At 38.3% G+C, this 16,074-nt stretch overlaps 1 protein-coding gene across 1 annotated transcript in view; it reads left to right on the top strand.

Moving 5' to 3' along the window:
• Window positions 1–16,074, top strand: part of ARHGAP6 (Rho GTPase activating protein 6) — a 483,961-nt gene that overhangs the window by 165,406 nt on the left and 302,481 nt on the right. The window lies entirely within an intron of this gene.

Genomic DNA, 16,074 nt, shown 5'->3' on the forward strand with positions numbered 1-16,074 from the left:
TCTCTCTCTTTCTCTGTGTTCTTCAGTAGAAACCCATCTTCCTCAAGCAGGCTGAAAGCGAAAGCTAGCTCAAAGACTTTATCCAATTTTGTCTGTGTTGAGCATGTGACTCACTTAGCACTTCTCATAGATTGTTCAGATTCAGTGGTTTTCTCTTCACCCTGCATAAGTGCTAGATCCTTTATAGAGTATAAGATCATAGCACACACACGAGGGCCGTGTCGTACACTTTGCATCTGATAAAATGATTAAGCGGTAGGTTGAGCTGGACAAAGAGGTATGGAAAGTATGCACTGTTGATCGGCCTGCATGGCAAACTGCTTTACTATTTAAAAAATAAAACTCTGCTTCATTTTATGATATTTTAAATGGTGGTGACTTAAAAAAATACTTTAAATAAATTCAAACTTGAGAATAAGTTGCCGACATGATGCCCCATCACTCCTAGTACTTCAGTGCATCATTCCTGCAAACAATGACCACAATATAATCACCCCAATCAGGAAATTAACCTTGATACATTACTTCCATTTAGTCCCCAGGCCCTTTGCAGGTTTTTACCAACTATTCCCATAATCTTCCTTGTATCAAAAGATCCAGGCTAGAACCATGAGATGGATTTAGTTGTCAGATCTCTTGAATCTCTTTCAATCTTAAACTGCTCAGTCTTTCTTGACTTGCAGGACCATGATATTTTTGAAGATCATAGGCCAGTTGTTTTGTGGAACATCCCTAAATTTGTGTTTGTCTGATGATTCCTCATGGTTAGATTCAAGTTATTCATTTTTTGTCAGGAATATCACATTTGAGGAACTGTGAATATCCCATTCCTCATCAAACTTTTATCCACTAGTTTCAGCATCTATTGATGTTTCTTGGCTAAATTATTACTATGATAATTGCCAGATGATAATTTTCTATGCCATCACACCTTCAACAAATTGGAATTCTATTTGGCATTCCATCATAAGGAAAAGCTTTGTATTCTTCCTATTTGTTTATTTATAAGTCTTATGGATTCCTGTTATATTCAGTAGGTTGTAATTACTCTCATTCATTCATTCATTCATTCAGAGAGAAAGAAAGAAAGAAAGAAAAAGAAAGAAGAAAGAAAGAAACAGAGGAAGAGGGAGAGAGAATCATAAGCAGACTCCATGCCCAGTGAGGAGCCCAGGGGGGAGCTTGATTTCACAACCTTGAGATCATGACTTGAGCCGAAATAAAGAATCAGATGCTTAACCAACTAAGCCACACAGGTGCCCCCAATTACTCTCATTTATTTTGGTGCTTAGAGAGTCCCACATTTAGCGGTGGGATGGGATTGCCATATAAAGTACAGGACACTCAGCCAAATTTGAATTTCAGATAAACAATGAGTAATTTTTTAATAAATATATCTGAAATATTGCATGGGCATACTTAAATTAGTCACTGTTTATGTGAAATTCAAATTTAACTGGATGTTTTCTATGTTGATTTGCTGAATCTGGCCAACCTACAGTGGGAGCCCCTTCAAGATGCTTTTGTTGTCCTTCTATTAATCCCATCATTCTATGAGCACTTACTTGCTTTCTGGCCCAAAAGGATGTTCCAGGATCATCTTGTACTTTTCCTGCTCCAGCACTTGAATCTGCCTCTGAGTCTGTTTAGTATAAAATGGTATTTAGAAACCAAGATCTCAACACAAAGTATACTTATTGCCATTGAGTGTTGTAATTTCTAGACCTTTTCAATGGACAGACCCAGAAGAATATATGTGTGATAATATATATATATATATATATATATATATATAATCAACCAACATATATATATATACACACCAACATATCTACATATGTATTTACTTCTATATCTAGTCTTCTCCCAGTTTTATTGAGAAATAATCAACATATATTACTACATAAGTTTAAGGCATATGGTATGATGGTTTGATTTACATATATTGTGAAATGATTACCCTAATAGGTTCAGCTTGCATACATCTTTTCATATAGATACAATAACAAGAAGAGAGAAAAAAGGCAAAAAATTTTCCTTGTGATGAGAACTCCTAGGATTCAATCTCTTAATAACTTTCCTATGTATCACACAGCAGTGTTAGTTATATCATCATGTTGTACATTACATTGCTAGTATTTGTGTATCTTATAACTGGAAGTTTGTATCTTTTGACCGTCTTCCTCCAATTCCCTCTCCCTCTCCCCTCCACCTCTGATAGCCACAAATCTGGTCTCTTTTTCTATAAGTTTTTTTTTTTAATTTTAAGATTACATATATATATAAGTGAGATCATATAGTATTTCTCTGACTTATTTCACTTAGCATAATGCTTTTAAGTCCATCCATGTTGTCACAAATTGTAGGATTTCCTTGTTTTTTAATGGCTAAATAATATTCCAGTGTCTCTCTCTCTCTGTGTGTGTGTGTGTGTGTGTGTGTGTGTGTGTGTGTGTGTATACAACTTCTCTATCCATTCATCCATCGATGGACACTTATAGTCATTTCCATCTGTTTGCTATTGTAAATAATACTGCTATGAACACAAGGGTGCAGATATCTTTTTGAGTTAGTGCTTTTGTTTCCTTTGGATATATTCCCAGAAGTGGAATTGCTGGATTAAATGGTAGTTCTATTTTTAATTTTTTTTGAGGATCCTCCATACTGTTTTCTATAGTGGCTGTACCAATTTACAATCCTACCAACAGTGCACAAGGGTTCCCTTTTCTCCACATCCACACCAGCATTTATTATCTCTTATCTTTTGGATGATGGCCATTCCAACATGTGTGATATATCTCATTGTGATTTTAATTTGTATTTATCTAATGACTAGTTATGTTGAGCATATTTTCATGTGCTTGTTGGCCTCTCATATATCTTTGGGGAAATCTCTTTTTTTAAGATTTTATTTATTTATTAGAGACACAGAGAGAGAAAGAGAAAGAGAAAGAGAAAGAGAAAGAGAAAGAGAAAGAGAAAGAGAGAGAGAGAGAGGCAGAGACACAGGCAGAGCGAGAAGCAGGCTCTATGTAGGGACACCGACGTGGGACTCGATCCCGGGTCTCCAGGATCACGCCCTGGGCCGAAGGCAGTGCTAAACTGCTAAGCCACCTCGGGCTGCCCTCTTTGGGGAAATCTCTATTCAGGTCCTTTGCCTCCTTTTTAATTGGGTTATTATTATTATTATCATTTTTCTATTGAGTTGTATAAGTTCTTTATATATTTTGGATATTAACCTCTTATCAGATATATGGTTTGCAAATATTTTTCCCCATTCCATAGGTCTTTTTTTCACTTTGTTGATGTTTTTTTTTTTTTGCTGTGCAAAAGCTTTTAGTTCAATGTAGTCCCACTTGTTTTTGATTTTGTTGCTTGTGCTTTAGGTGTTATATTAAAAAAATCATTACCAAGACCCATGCCAAAAAGCTTCACTATGTTTTCTTCTAGAAGTTACATGTACACTTAAGTCTTTCATCCCTTTTGAGTTAGTTTTTGTGAGTGGTGGTATAAGATATGAGTCCAGTTTTATTCTTTTTACATGATATTTAATTATCCCAGCACTATTTTTTGAAAAGAATGTCTTTTCCCCATTGAGTATTCTTAGCTCCCTTGTCAAGTATTAGTTGACAATATATACTTGGACTTATTTCTGGGCTCTTGATTCTGTTCTGTTGGTCTATTTGACTGTTTTTATGCCAATACTGTATTGTTTTAAGGACTATAGCTTTATGGTATAGCTTGAAATCAGGTGTGATACCTCCTGTCTTGTTATTTTTTCTCAGGATTTCTTTGGCTATTCAGGGTCTTTTGTGATTCCATATAAATTTTAAGCATGTTTTTCTACTGTAAAAAAAATGCCATTGGAATCTTGACAGGGATTGCATTGAATCTGGCTCGCTTTGATGGCTTTTGGTAGTATTGACATTTTAGCAATATTAGTTCTTCCAATTCATAAACATAGGGTACCTTTTCATTTATTTAAGTATCTTTCAATTTCTTTCATCAATGCCTGGTAGTTTTCAGAGTAGAGATCTTTCTCCTCCTTGGTTACATTTATTCCTAAGTATTTTATTATATTTCATGCTATTATAAATGGAGTCAATTTCTTTATTTCTTTTTCAGAAAATTTCTTGTAAATGTATACATCAATTTTTTATATTGAAAATCATGGCTTTACATCTGTATTTCCAATTCCAATCCAATACCATATGGATAGTTCTAGTTTTTTCCCTTCACTTCTCTGATTGTGAGAAATTTGGTCCTCCCACCATCAATATAACCATAATAGATCAATCAATCCCCACCATATGTCCAATCTTCCTTTGTGTGTGTGTGTGTATGTGTGTGTCTAATCTTCCATCGTCACCACCAACTCTTACCCTGTACATAAATGTCTTTCTCATTTTTCTTGGCCTCTCACATCCCATGCTGGCCTGACTCTTACTGTATCAGGCTCCCAACCCCCACACCAAGCTGCTGTCACTGTCATTTCCTATGTGTGGCACAAGGACACCCTATCCACCCTTTCCAGGTGCCACAAGCCCATACCAAGCCAGTAACATTGACCATCTGTGTGGATGCCTTCCTCATGCCACTTGGGCTCTAACTTCCAGCAGCAGGCCACCTTGAGCAATGTCTTGCATACCCTACTCGTTCTGCTGGCTTGCCACCCCTTCCCAGCCCTATGCAGATTCATCCCTACCCTGCACAGTCCTCCTCATGGCTCTTGGATTGGATTATTTTGAAAGAAAGAAGGAGAGAAGGAAGCTATTCATGCATTTCTCATGACATAAAATTATAATTGATTTATTCTTTCATTGTTTCCTGCTTTTAACCTGGCTCATCACTGGTATTTTACCAAAACTTAGAACAGTTTCTTCTCTGTAATGGACACTCAGAAATTGTCCATTGAATGAATACATGAGTGAATGAATGTAAGAACAATGAATCTATGGGGCCCTAAAGTTTGGTCATCCCCCCAAAATAAATAACAACCTTAAAATTTTTTTCACTTCTTGAACTCATTTGACTTTTGATGTAGAATTCACACATGGTAACCCCAGTGATTACTTTAGGTTTCCTACTTGACCTAACATAATGTCTGGACAAGTTCATTTTCAGGTCACTATAACCCAGCCTTTTTAAAAAAAGATTTTATTTATTTATTTGTTTGTTTGTTCATGAGACACACACACACACACACACACACACACACACACACAGAGGCAGAGATATAGGCAGAGGGATAAGCAGGCTTCCCACAGGGAGTCTGATGTGGGACTCTATCCCAGGATCCTGGGATCACGACCTAAGCCAAAGGCAGACGCTCAACCACTGAACCACCCAGACACCTGTAACCCAGCCTTTTTATCCTTGCAAAGGTACGGCCAAAACATCATCTTTCCTAATTAAGAGGTGGCTTGTGTGTTTTTCTGGGGCTCACATTTCCTGCCTCCCAAGACTTCTGCTCCTATCCCCTATGCAAACTTAATAGTATGTCTAAAGGTGATTTCCATGTACAGAGATAAAAATCAATTGCTACTTCTATCTCTGAATCAAAATGGTATCAAATAAGACATCTGCTCAGTAAAGCTACGTCTACACATAAACAGAAAGATAGGAGCACCACTTCTGTGATTGGTATGAATAATGAGTTGGAGAGAAGGGGCAATAAGGCACCAACCAGATACACCTAGGGGTCAGGAGGTGGTATTCTCATCCTTTCACCAGCTAGCTAAATTCTTATGGGAAAATCCCTTCCTCTTAAACCTACAAACTGGGGAGATGCAGCACTGGCTCATTGCCCCCACACCAGTTCATCAGAAGGAACATGAGTGTGTGAGTGGGCATTGGAGTTTATAAAATTATATTTTCATTTAGCATTTATTATAACTGATTTCCTTTAAAATCACATAAAAATTCTACAAAAGTTTATTTTACTTATGTATGTGGAAGAGAGAAATGGTATGTGGACCTTTAATGTTTATTTCACAGCTAAGAACTGCCCCAGGGGCCGAGGAGGAAGACTAAGACTACATAGTCAGAATATATTTAGAAGTTAAATGGCATTTTGTACAATTTTACTTCTAATGCATTCAGCTGCTCACCTCTTTCAAAACACCTTGTGCTGTTTTGGAAGGCTAGTTCTTCCCTCCCCTTCCCTTCTCTGATAAATCCTCACTCATCCTGGAATGAAGAGCAGTTTCTCTGTGAAACTTCCAGTGGCTCTCCAGTGAGTTTATTAGAACAATTACCATGCATTGAAATTATGTATTTATGTTCTTTCTCCACCATAGGCTGCGACCTTTCAGACAGGGAGATGCTGCATCTCATTTTGTTTTATTTTGTTTATGTTAAGGATCTCAAGTGTATAGAATTGAGGTAATTACACTGGCTAGCTCATACCACTCTGAATGATGTGATATATTTCTTTTCTTTTTTAGTACCTGGCCTTCAGCAGTATTTAGTGTAAAAATGTCTAAGAGCAGGACTATAGATGTGAGCACCCCTGGGCTGAATCCTTGTTCACCTAATTTGCTGGGTGACTTTGGGCAATTTATATAATCTTTCTGAGCTTCTGTTTTCTCAAATGTAGAATAAAAATAATAGAAGCCCCTATTTAATAGTTCTTCTTTTTCTTTTTGAGTGCTAAACATACTATTGGAAATTAAATGCTGAAGAGGGTTTATATGATAGGAAGCAGTTCTAAATTATAACTTTTTTTAATGGAGTGGAGCCCCAGAGATCCTTGAATGAAATATCCATGAAGTTTTTTGGAATCCCAAACAAGTATACACCCCCCCCAACTCCTCCTCCTCCTTGTTGTTCTTTTTCTCCCTTTCACCTTTTTCTCCTTCCCTTCCTCCCTCCTCCCCACCTCTTTTGCCATCTCTGAGCACAGCTGCTGTACAAACCAAGACAAAGTTGGATCAGATGCCTAAGTCTTTTTCAAGGGAAGCCAGTTTTTGAGCTCAGGCACACCGACTTCTAGGATGCAACCCAAAAACTATCAAATGACAATATTAAGCTTCTTTGCAGATAATGCTGGAATACCTCATTATCCAAGGGTTTTAGATTTAGGGGAGGTGGAACCAAGCACTTCACAAATGTTAGTTCAAATCATTCTCATAGCAGTCCTGCATGGTAGGAATCATTATTCCCCCTTTACAGATAAGGAAGTTGAAGCTAGTGTCACTACAATAATTAACTTTATTATAGTTGTAGTCTTTCAGCCCTGTTTCCTTCCCTGATTGGTCTGCTTTCTCCTACTATAGTTTCTCCCTATAGCCATGGAAAATGATCACTGGCCAACAGAAACATCTATCTTTATAGCTCATGGTCCCTAAGAAAGTGGAACTCTGTGAAAGCATTCAATTTCTTAACCAATCTCATGGGAGAGCTGTGATTAGGTTTTATCTCAGGACATTTTCATTGGTAAGCAAAAGAGTAATCAGCAGTGGCTTAAGTGAAAAGAAAATGTTTGATCATTTCACAAATCTAGAAGTCTGAAGGCAAGGGGCTCTCAAGTTGATTTGGTGACTCAGTGAGATCAGGAATTGGGCAGCGTGATGAATCTCTTGAGTTTATGCTCATAGTTGCAGATGGTTGTTGGTGTTTCAAGCATCACGTCTTCACCTCAGTGTCATAGGGAGACAGGAAGGATAGTAAAGAAAAAAAAAAGGAAGGATAGTAAAGGAGTTTTTCTTTCCACAATACTCTTATTTTTGGAGAGTAAGAAATTTCTACTCTATAAAACGGCGGTATGCAGCTGATGAACCACTAAATTCTACCTCTGAAACAAATAAAGAATAAGTTATTAATGATAAGATTTTTATTTTTATCTTTATATTCTGTTGGCCAGAAGTGGGTCACATGTCCACTCTGAGACCAGTCACTGGCACAGAACGTTGGAGTTACTGTGACTAGCTGGAGCAATCATGATTCAGACTCTGAGGCTAAGGGAAGAGAGCTTTCTCTGAGATAAGGGTTCTTGGCTTGCCACCTGAATACGTCACAGGTTCTACTGGCAGGGCAGGAGGGGACATACGCGCAGATGGCTGTTGGTAAGTCATGGCAAATGGTTGCCACAGCCCATTTGGGTCACATGTTTATCCCTCAGATCTGTTGAGGACAGTGGGTGAGTTTCGCCTTTGGTTGCATTCCTGAGTTGCAGACTCTGAGACTAGGATTAATATGAAAGGGATTGATTGATAGGAAGTACTCAGGAAAAAAATGGTAAGGGAAGTTAGATGAAGAAGGGAAATAGGCTCCACAAGGACTCAAGGTTTCACAAAGTCCTCTTCAGAGAGGACTTAAGTTGGACCCTATGGGGGAACACTGGGGTCAGTGTAGGTCCTACTCAGCACTGCTGTCCCCATTAGGCTCACCCTCGCTACCTTGTGGGGAAGGGAATGTAAATTTCTAGGTGCTTCATGAGCTCCACATGTACAGGCAAAAGTGGTTCTGGAAACCTGAGTGTGGTCCCCCAACCAGGAGATACAAAACTGGCTGTTTGGAGTAAGAACTTTCCAGAGCTACTGAGGAAATACTGAGAAAGGGATTGGAGCAGAGCCCAGAGAACACATCTCTTACAGGGTCCGTGAGAATCCAGACCTGCATCAAGGCTACACCTCAGAGCCAGGGAGTGGGTGGACATTACTCGGTGGTTGCTAAGCAAACTAGGACAATATGGGTGTGAGGGGGTAGCTCCAACAGAAAGATGAGTGCTCAGAGGTGAACTTCTTGGATACCCCCTCGTCAGCCCTCTGCACATTGCCTCAGCTCATGAGGGCACCTTCAGGAGGGGTATGGTGTGTGAACAGGAATTTTGGTTGTAGAGGAACTCTGTGGAGTCAGCCCGACTCTCATCTTGCAACCCAGCTGCTGCTGGGGTACCGCAGCTGTCAGTGATGACTTATAGTGTGGTTCCTCTCTGCCTAATTTAGGTTCCTCTGACTCTCTTTAGCTGAGAGTAGGATTTCTCAGCCTCAAGCACTATTGATATTTGGGGCCAGGCCACTCTTCATGTGGGGCGCTGTCCTGTGAATTGCGGAAGATTTGGCAGCATTGCCAGCCTCCACCCACTTGATGCCAGTTCCACTCCCACCCGCTCCCCCATTGTGATAGATGTTCTCCAGACCTTGTCAAAATTGTCCCCAGTTGAGAACCTCTGGCTTAGAACAACTGCCTCCTGGAGCTCTGGCTTTCAGCTTTTCACTTGCTAAACTTGGGGAAATGTCCTCCAGGAGCTCTGTGACCTTTGTGGGCATTTGTCAGATCTAGTGCAACAGTTCTTTTATTCTTTATTACTTAGTGAGTTAATTTGGTACGTGTGTCTTGTTTTTCCTGTGCTAGGGGAAGAATACTGTGGCCTATTCAGAATCTCCTCTGCCCTCTCAACCCTTATTTGGCATTACCCTAGCTGAGACTTTCTTCCTTTGGAAATAGGGGCTGCCAGATTTATCAAACAAATTTGAATTTCAGAAAACAACAAGTAAAAAAAAAAAAAGAAAACAAATAGGTTTAAATATAAATAAATACATCCTGTGTAATATCTGAGAAATACTTAGACTACCAAAGTATTTGTTCTTTATCTGAAATTCAAATTTAGCTAGGCATCTTGTATCTTATCTGTCAACAGTACTTGGAATGCATTGGTCCTCCAGGGATTCCACCGTGGAAATGCCCACCATTACGAATGGCAGGTGCACTCAGCTTCTCCGTCCACTGTGTAATCTCTGCTTTGTTGGCCAATCAGTTTCTATTCTGCTCACCACAGCACCACAAACACCACTTGGACTGTTCCCATCACAGTGCTTTAAGCATTGCTGTTATTCCCATAGTCCTCGGACCCTTCCTTTCTTCAGCTTTTGTGTCTTTCTCCAACCTCTTCATAGGGACTTGGCTTTTCAAGGCCTGATGCAGTTGTGTGTGGATGTGCATGGATGTGAGAACAAAATGATCACTGTCCCTAAGAGAAGCTCATGGGAATGGAATAATTGAGTAATACAGCCGTAGAGGATCCTGGGGGAGGAATTCTCTAGCATTCCACCATGGCCCCTGCTCTGAAAGCCTCCAGTCAGCACAGCCATGAAAATATTAGAGGCAGAGGGAAAAAATCCTCTGTAAATAATAACACTCCAGGGGACGTCCTAGTAGTTTGTATTTTTAAAGACCAGATGCAGTTAACCTTTGAGATGTTGTTCATTCTTTGGATGATTTTTCTAAAAGAGTTTGGTGGCTAATACTGTCATGGCCTAAAACAGCAGCTGAATCTTGAGTTGTTTGAATAAAGCCAATGAAAAAATAAGAAAAAAAATGTTGCTTATCCCCTTTTGAAAATGTGCTTACCCTGTGTTGGAAAGGACTGTGGTGAGCGTTCAGTGCCTCAGGGAACTACAGCTGGGGGCAAAGATGTAGGAGGCAGCATCATGGGACTCCATTGCTATCCAAGACACTCAGATAATTCACATTTCTGTTTATGTAATGGCCCAGGGGAGGTTGGGCTTGGGTTATAGTGAATGTATTACTGATTTCCTTTTGAGTGTCCTGCTTCATTTGACTAAAAAAAATAATTGGGAGGGAAAAAAAGCAGCTATCATGCTAAAACTTTAATAATTCCTTGACATTATTTAAAAAAAATCAGCTTTATTGAGACATAACTCACACACACAAAAATTCACCCATTGAACTTGCATAATTAAATGGGTTTTAGTATATTCATAGAGTGGTACAACCATAACCACAATCAATTGGAATATTTTTATCACATCGGAAAGAAACCCCACACTCCTTACTCATTACTGCCCATTTTTCCTGCTTTCACCTCCAGACTTGGGCAACCTTTAATCTATTGTCTGTCTCTGCGGACTTGCCTATTCTGGGTATATCATGTAAATGGAATCATACAGTATGTGTTTTTTTGTTTCTGGATTCTTTTTCTCCCCCCAAAGATTTTCTTTATTTATCTATGAGAGAGGCAGAGACACAGGCAGAGGGAGAAGCAGGCTATCTGCGGGGAACCCAAGGAGGGACTCAATCCCAGGACCTGGGGATCACGACCTAAGCCAAAGGCAGACGCTCAATCACTGAGCCACCCAGGCATTTCCTGTTTCTGGATTCTTTCATTTGGCATAATGTCTTCAAGGTTCACCCCTGCTATAGCATGTATCAGTACTTCATTCTTTTTACCGCTGGATGATATTTTATTCTGTATGCCACAATTTACCTCTACATTCATCAGTTGAGGGCCATTTGTGTGGTTTTCACTTTGGGGCTGTTATGAATCATGCTACTGTGAACATTCATGTACAGACTTTCGTGTGGATATATGTTTTCATTTCTCTGGGATAGATCCCTGGGAGTGGAATTCCTGAATCTTGTGGTAACTTGATGTTTAATATTTTGTGAGGAACCATCAGACTACTTTTCAAAGTGACCGCACCATTTATCTTCTCATTAGCACTGTATAAGGGTTCCAATTTTCCTACTTTCCTCCAACACTTGTTATTTATTATCTATCTTTTTGATTATAGCCCTCTTAGTAGGGGTGATGTGATATCTCATGGGGGTTTTGACTTGCATTTCCTTGTTGGCTAAATGATGTTGAGAATCTCTTCATATGTTTTTGACCATTTGTACATCTTCTGTGGACAGATGTCTGTTAGATCCTTTTTTGCACATTTGTAAATTGGGTTGTCTTTATTAGAGCATTACAAGAATTCTTTATATTCTGAACACAAGTTCTTTATCAGATATATGATTTACAGATGTTTTTATCCTATTACTTGGGTTTTATTTTTCACTTTCTTGATGGTGTCCTTTGAAACACAGAAGTTTTTAATTTTGTTGAAGTCCAATTTATTTTTTCTTTCATTGCTTATGCTTTCAGTGTTATATCTAAGAAGGCTTTGCTGAACCCAAGGTTATGAAAATTTGCTCATATGTTTTCTTCTAAGAGTTTTATAGTTTTAGCTCTTACGTTTATGTCTATGATCCCCTTGGTGTTGAATTGCACGGGGCTCAGCGCAAAGAACAACATGAGATTCCTTTTGAAAAGATCGTCACGAATCTCGAGATGGTAATGGCTGAGCTGCATTTGACCAAGTTCAGAGCCCTTCTTAGTATGGAGCCCTGTGCGCTGGTTGCGCACCCATGGAGCTGGCCTCGAATAGGGTTTCTCTAAACCTGAGAATTTATAGACTACATCTGCCACAGAGTGCCAGCCTATAATCAGAATTGCACATCTGCAGGTGCTTCCTTAGCAACCGAATTTACACCTGGACCTATTGATCGGCAGGATGCTGCCGTGCAGAAATGAGTGTGTGACTAGGTGTCTCCAGTATGAATTTAGCTGAATCTCTGGAGGTGCAGTGCAATGAGCTGGACTGTGAGGTTGCCCTTGCTTGGGGGCTGTGGTGGCCCTTGCCGATCGTGCGGTCATGCAGCTTCCTTTTTCATGACAGCAACAGTGAAATGCCACGGGTGACACATTGCTTCTTGTGTGGCAAGCACTGTTTGTCCAAAGGCATATGAGAAGACTTCTGACACACAGGGCCTTCCAGCTCGGGACTCTGTGAGCCAGATTAACCGTGACCGCAGAGCGCACGGGTTGTTATGAGTAACTCTGGGAGAAAGCAGCATTTGTTTACAGTGGGCAAGGAGTTGATTCTGAATGCATTGTAAGACCTCTGTGATGACCAGATTGCTGTGTCAGTAGCCTCATTGCCTGCCTGAAGCTTTTTTTTTTTTTTTTTTTTTTGCATGTGTGAGTGTTTCTGCCAGGAAACAGAAAATGTTTGGCTTCTCAATTTAGAATTCCTTCTTCTGTGAGTTCAAAGATTTCGGGCTTCCACATCTCAGCGGGCTGCTGTTTTTGTTTCTTTGGGCCCTCAGAGGACTAGAGCTCCGTGTCACTTTGCTCTCAGAGGAATTTTGTTGTTTGTGAAGAATATTCTTGAAACGTGGCCTCTTTGGAATCTCTAAGAAAATGCGAAAATAAGTACAAATGAACACAAGCTCCGAAGGACTCTCTACTCCCCCCCACCCAAATCTTTTTGGCTTTAAATTTTATTTTGGGTTTTTTTTTCATGCTTTGTCAAGGTATAATTTATATGCAGTAAAATGCACCAATTTTCAAGTGTTCAGCGTGATGAATTTTGAGAAACATACACTTATTGTCCAGATTAAGATATTAAACATTGTCATCCCAGTAAATTTCCTCATGCGCTCTTCCCCTGCCCAGAGGCAACCACCATTCTGATTTCTGTCCATATAGATTGGTGCTGCCTCTTTTTGCAGCCCATATAAATGGAGTCATACTGTGTGTGCTTTTGTGTGCTTTTCATTTAACGCAGGCTTTTGACATGTGTCCAGGTTGTTGTGAGCAGCATTAGTTTGTTCCTTAATTGCCAAGTACTTTTCCATCGTATGAACACATTACAATTTGTTTATCTCTTGATAGATATTTGGGTAGTTCCCAATATTCGGCTCTTGCAAATACAGCTCCTATGAACATTCTTGCGCAAATCTTTTTGTGGACGTATGCATTAATTGCTTTTGAATATAGAACTCGTAGTGGAATTGCTGGGTCATAAGCTGTTTCACTTTACCTGCCAAAAAAGTTTTCTATCAAGGCACAAGAGTTCCAATTGCTTCATATTTTTTGTTGACACTCGGTCGTGCCAGCCTTTGTATTGTAAGTCATACTATGGGCATGTAATTGTATCTCATTCTGTATTTGTCTTAAAATTAATTTTCTGAAGTATGATTAGCTTTCAAGAAAATATACCATTTTTAACTGTATAGGTTGATGAGATGTGACATACACACACATGCGCACGCGCGCGCGCGCACGCACACACACGTAATCACCCCAACAATCAAGATACCAGGTATTTCCATCACCACAAAGAGCCCTTTCATGGTCTTTCTCAGTCAGGGCTTCTCCCTTTGTACCAGGCAACTGCTGATTTACCTTCTGACCCTATTGATTAGTCTGATTTTGTTTCAAAATTGGAATCATACGGTATGTGTACTTTTTTTTTTTGCCTGGCTTCTTTTGCTCAACATGTTTTTGAGATTCATGCATGTTCTTGTGTATATCACTATTTTTTATTATTGTTGATTCATTATTCCATTGTATGTACATATCCCGATATGTTTTATTTATTCATCAGTTGATGAACATTTGAATTGTTTTCAGGTTGGGGCTATTATGAGTATACCTACTATAAACATTGTGTACGGTTCTTTGGGGGGGTATTTTTTAATTTCTCTTGGGTAAATATTGAGAAGTAAGATGGCCATTCATATTTGTGTGTTTAATTTTATAAGAAACTACCATATAGTTCTCTAAAAGATTGTCACATTTTTATACTCCCATTGGCAAGGTATGAGAGTTCCAATTGTTCTACATTCTTGTCAACATTTGTTTTTCATACCCCAATGGTACAATATGTTTCAATTCTAGTAGGTTTATAGCAGTACCTCATTATGGTTTAATGTGCATTTCCCTGATGACTAATGATGAAAAATATCTTATTGTGTGCTTACCAATAATTTAAAAATTTTAAAATTGGATAGTTAGTCATCTTATTTTTGAGTTGTAAGAACTCTTGATATATTCCGGGAACAAGTTGTTTGACAAATATAAGTGCTGTGGACATTTTCTCCTAGTCTGTGTCTTGCCTTTTCATTTCTTAATAATACCTTTCAAAGAGCAGAGGTTTTTAATTTTGATGGAGTCCAATTCTTAATATTTTTCTGTGGCTTTTTATATCCTAAGAAATCTGTCTACCAAAAGATCATAGATTTTCTTCAAAATGTTTTATAGTTTAAACATTTACATTTAGGTCTATGATTCCATTGCATGTGTGTGTGAGTGTGTATGCATATGGCATGAAGGGAGCTAGTTTCATCTTTTAAAAAAAACATTGTTCTAGCAACATCTTCTGAATTCTCTTTTTACCCATTGAATTACCTTTTGATACTTTTGTTGAAAATCCATGGATTATATTATGTGTGTGAGGATTTTCTATTTTGATCCATTGTTCTATATGTCTTTCTTTATGCAATAGCACTCTGTCTTGATTACTGTAGCTTTAAACTAAATCTTTAAATAAGGTAATATAGGCCTTCTAATCTTGTTCTTCTATTTCAAAATGTATTGGCTAATTCCTATTCTTTGCATTTCTTTTTTTTTTATTCTTTGCATTTCTATACACTTTTAGAATAAGTTTGTCAATTTCTGCAAGAAGTGATGCTAGAATTTTCATTTGGACTACACTGAATTTATAGATCAATATATTTATGTCTTATTTCTTTTCTAAGTAATGTTTTTTATTTTCAGTTTTTTCATTATACATATATTTTATTACATTTGTTCCTGAGTACTTTATGTACTTCGGTTAAATTCTAAACTATATCGTTTTTCTAATTTAATCTTCCAATTCTTCATTGATAGCAGATAGATATCCAATTATTTTTGTATATTGACCTTGCATCCTGAGACTTTGCAAAATCCACTTATAGTTCTAGTAGCTTTTTGGGGTATATTTCTGGATTTTCTTCCTAGATAATTAATACATGATTATGTTTTCTGGATGTAAATTTTGTTTGTCTTCTTTGTTTCGAATGCATATGTCCTTTATTTCTTTTTCTCATGGTGTAGTACTGTCTAGAAACTTTTAGTTAATTTCACTATGGCTTTATGTGACTTTCCTGATTGAACACCTTTTCATATGTTCATTGCCCATTTGAGTATTTCGAGACTTGCCTGTTCTTACTTTTTCTTCCATTTGTTATTAGGTTGTTTCTTTTCATTATTTATTAGAAGGACTTTTAAGATATGTCTGAATACAAGTCCTCTTCTAGATAAATGTTTTGTACATATTTCTCCTAGTCTATGGCTTGTCTTTTTTACTTCCCCAGTGGTGTCTTTTCCTGATGAGCAAGAATTTTTTAAATTTGATGAAATCAAATTTATCAAATTTTATGTCCTAGGAAATGTTTGCCTACCCCCAAGTCAGAAACATATTCTCTGATGTTTTCTTCTAGAAGCTTTTAAGTTTT

Source organism: Canis lupus, chromosome X, assembly GCF_048164855.1.
Source record: "Canis lupus baileyi chromosome X, mCanLup2.hap1, whole genome shotgun sequence".
NCBI lineage: Eukaryota > Metazoa > Chordata > Mammalia > Carnivora > Canidae > Canis > Canis lupus.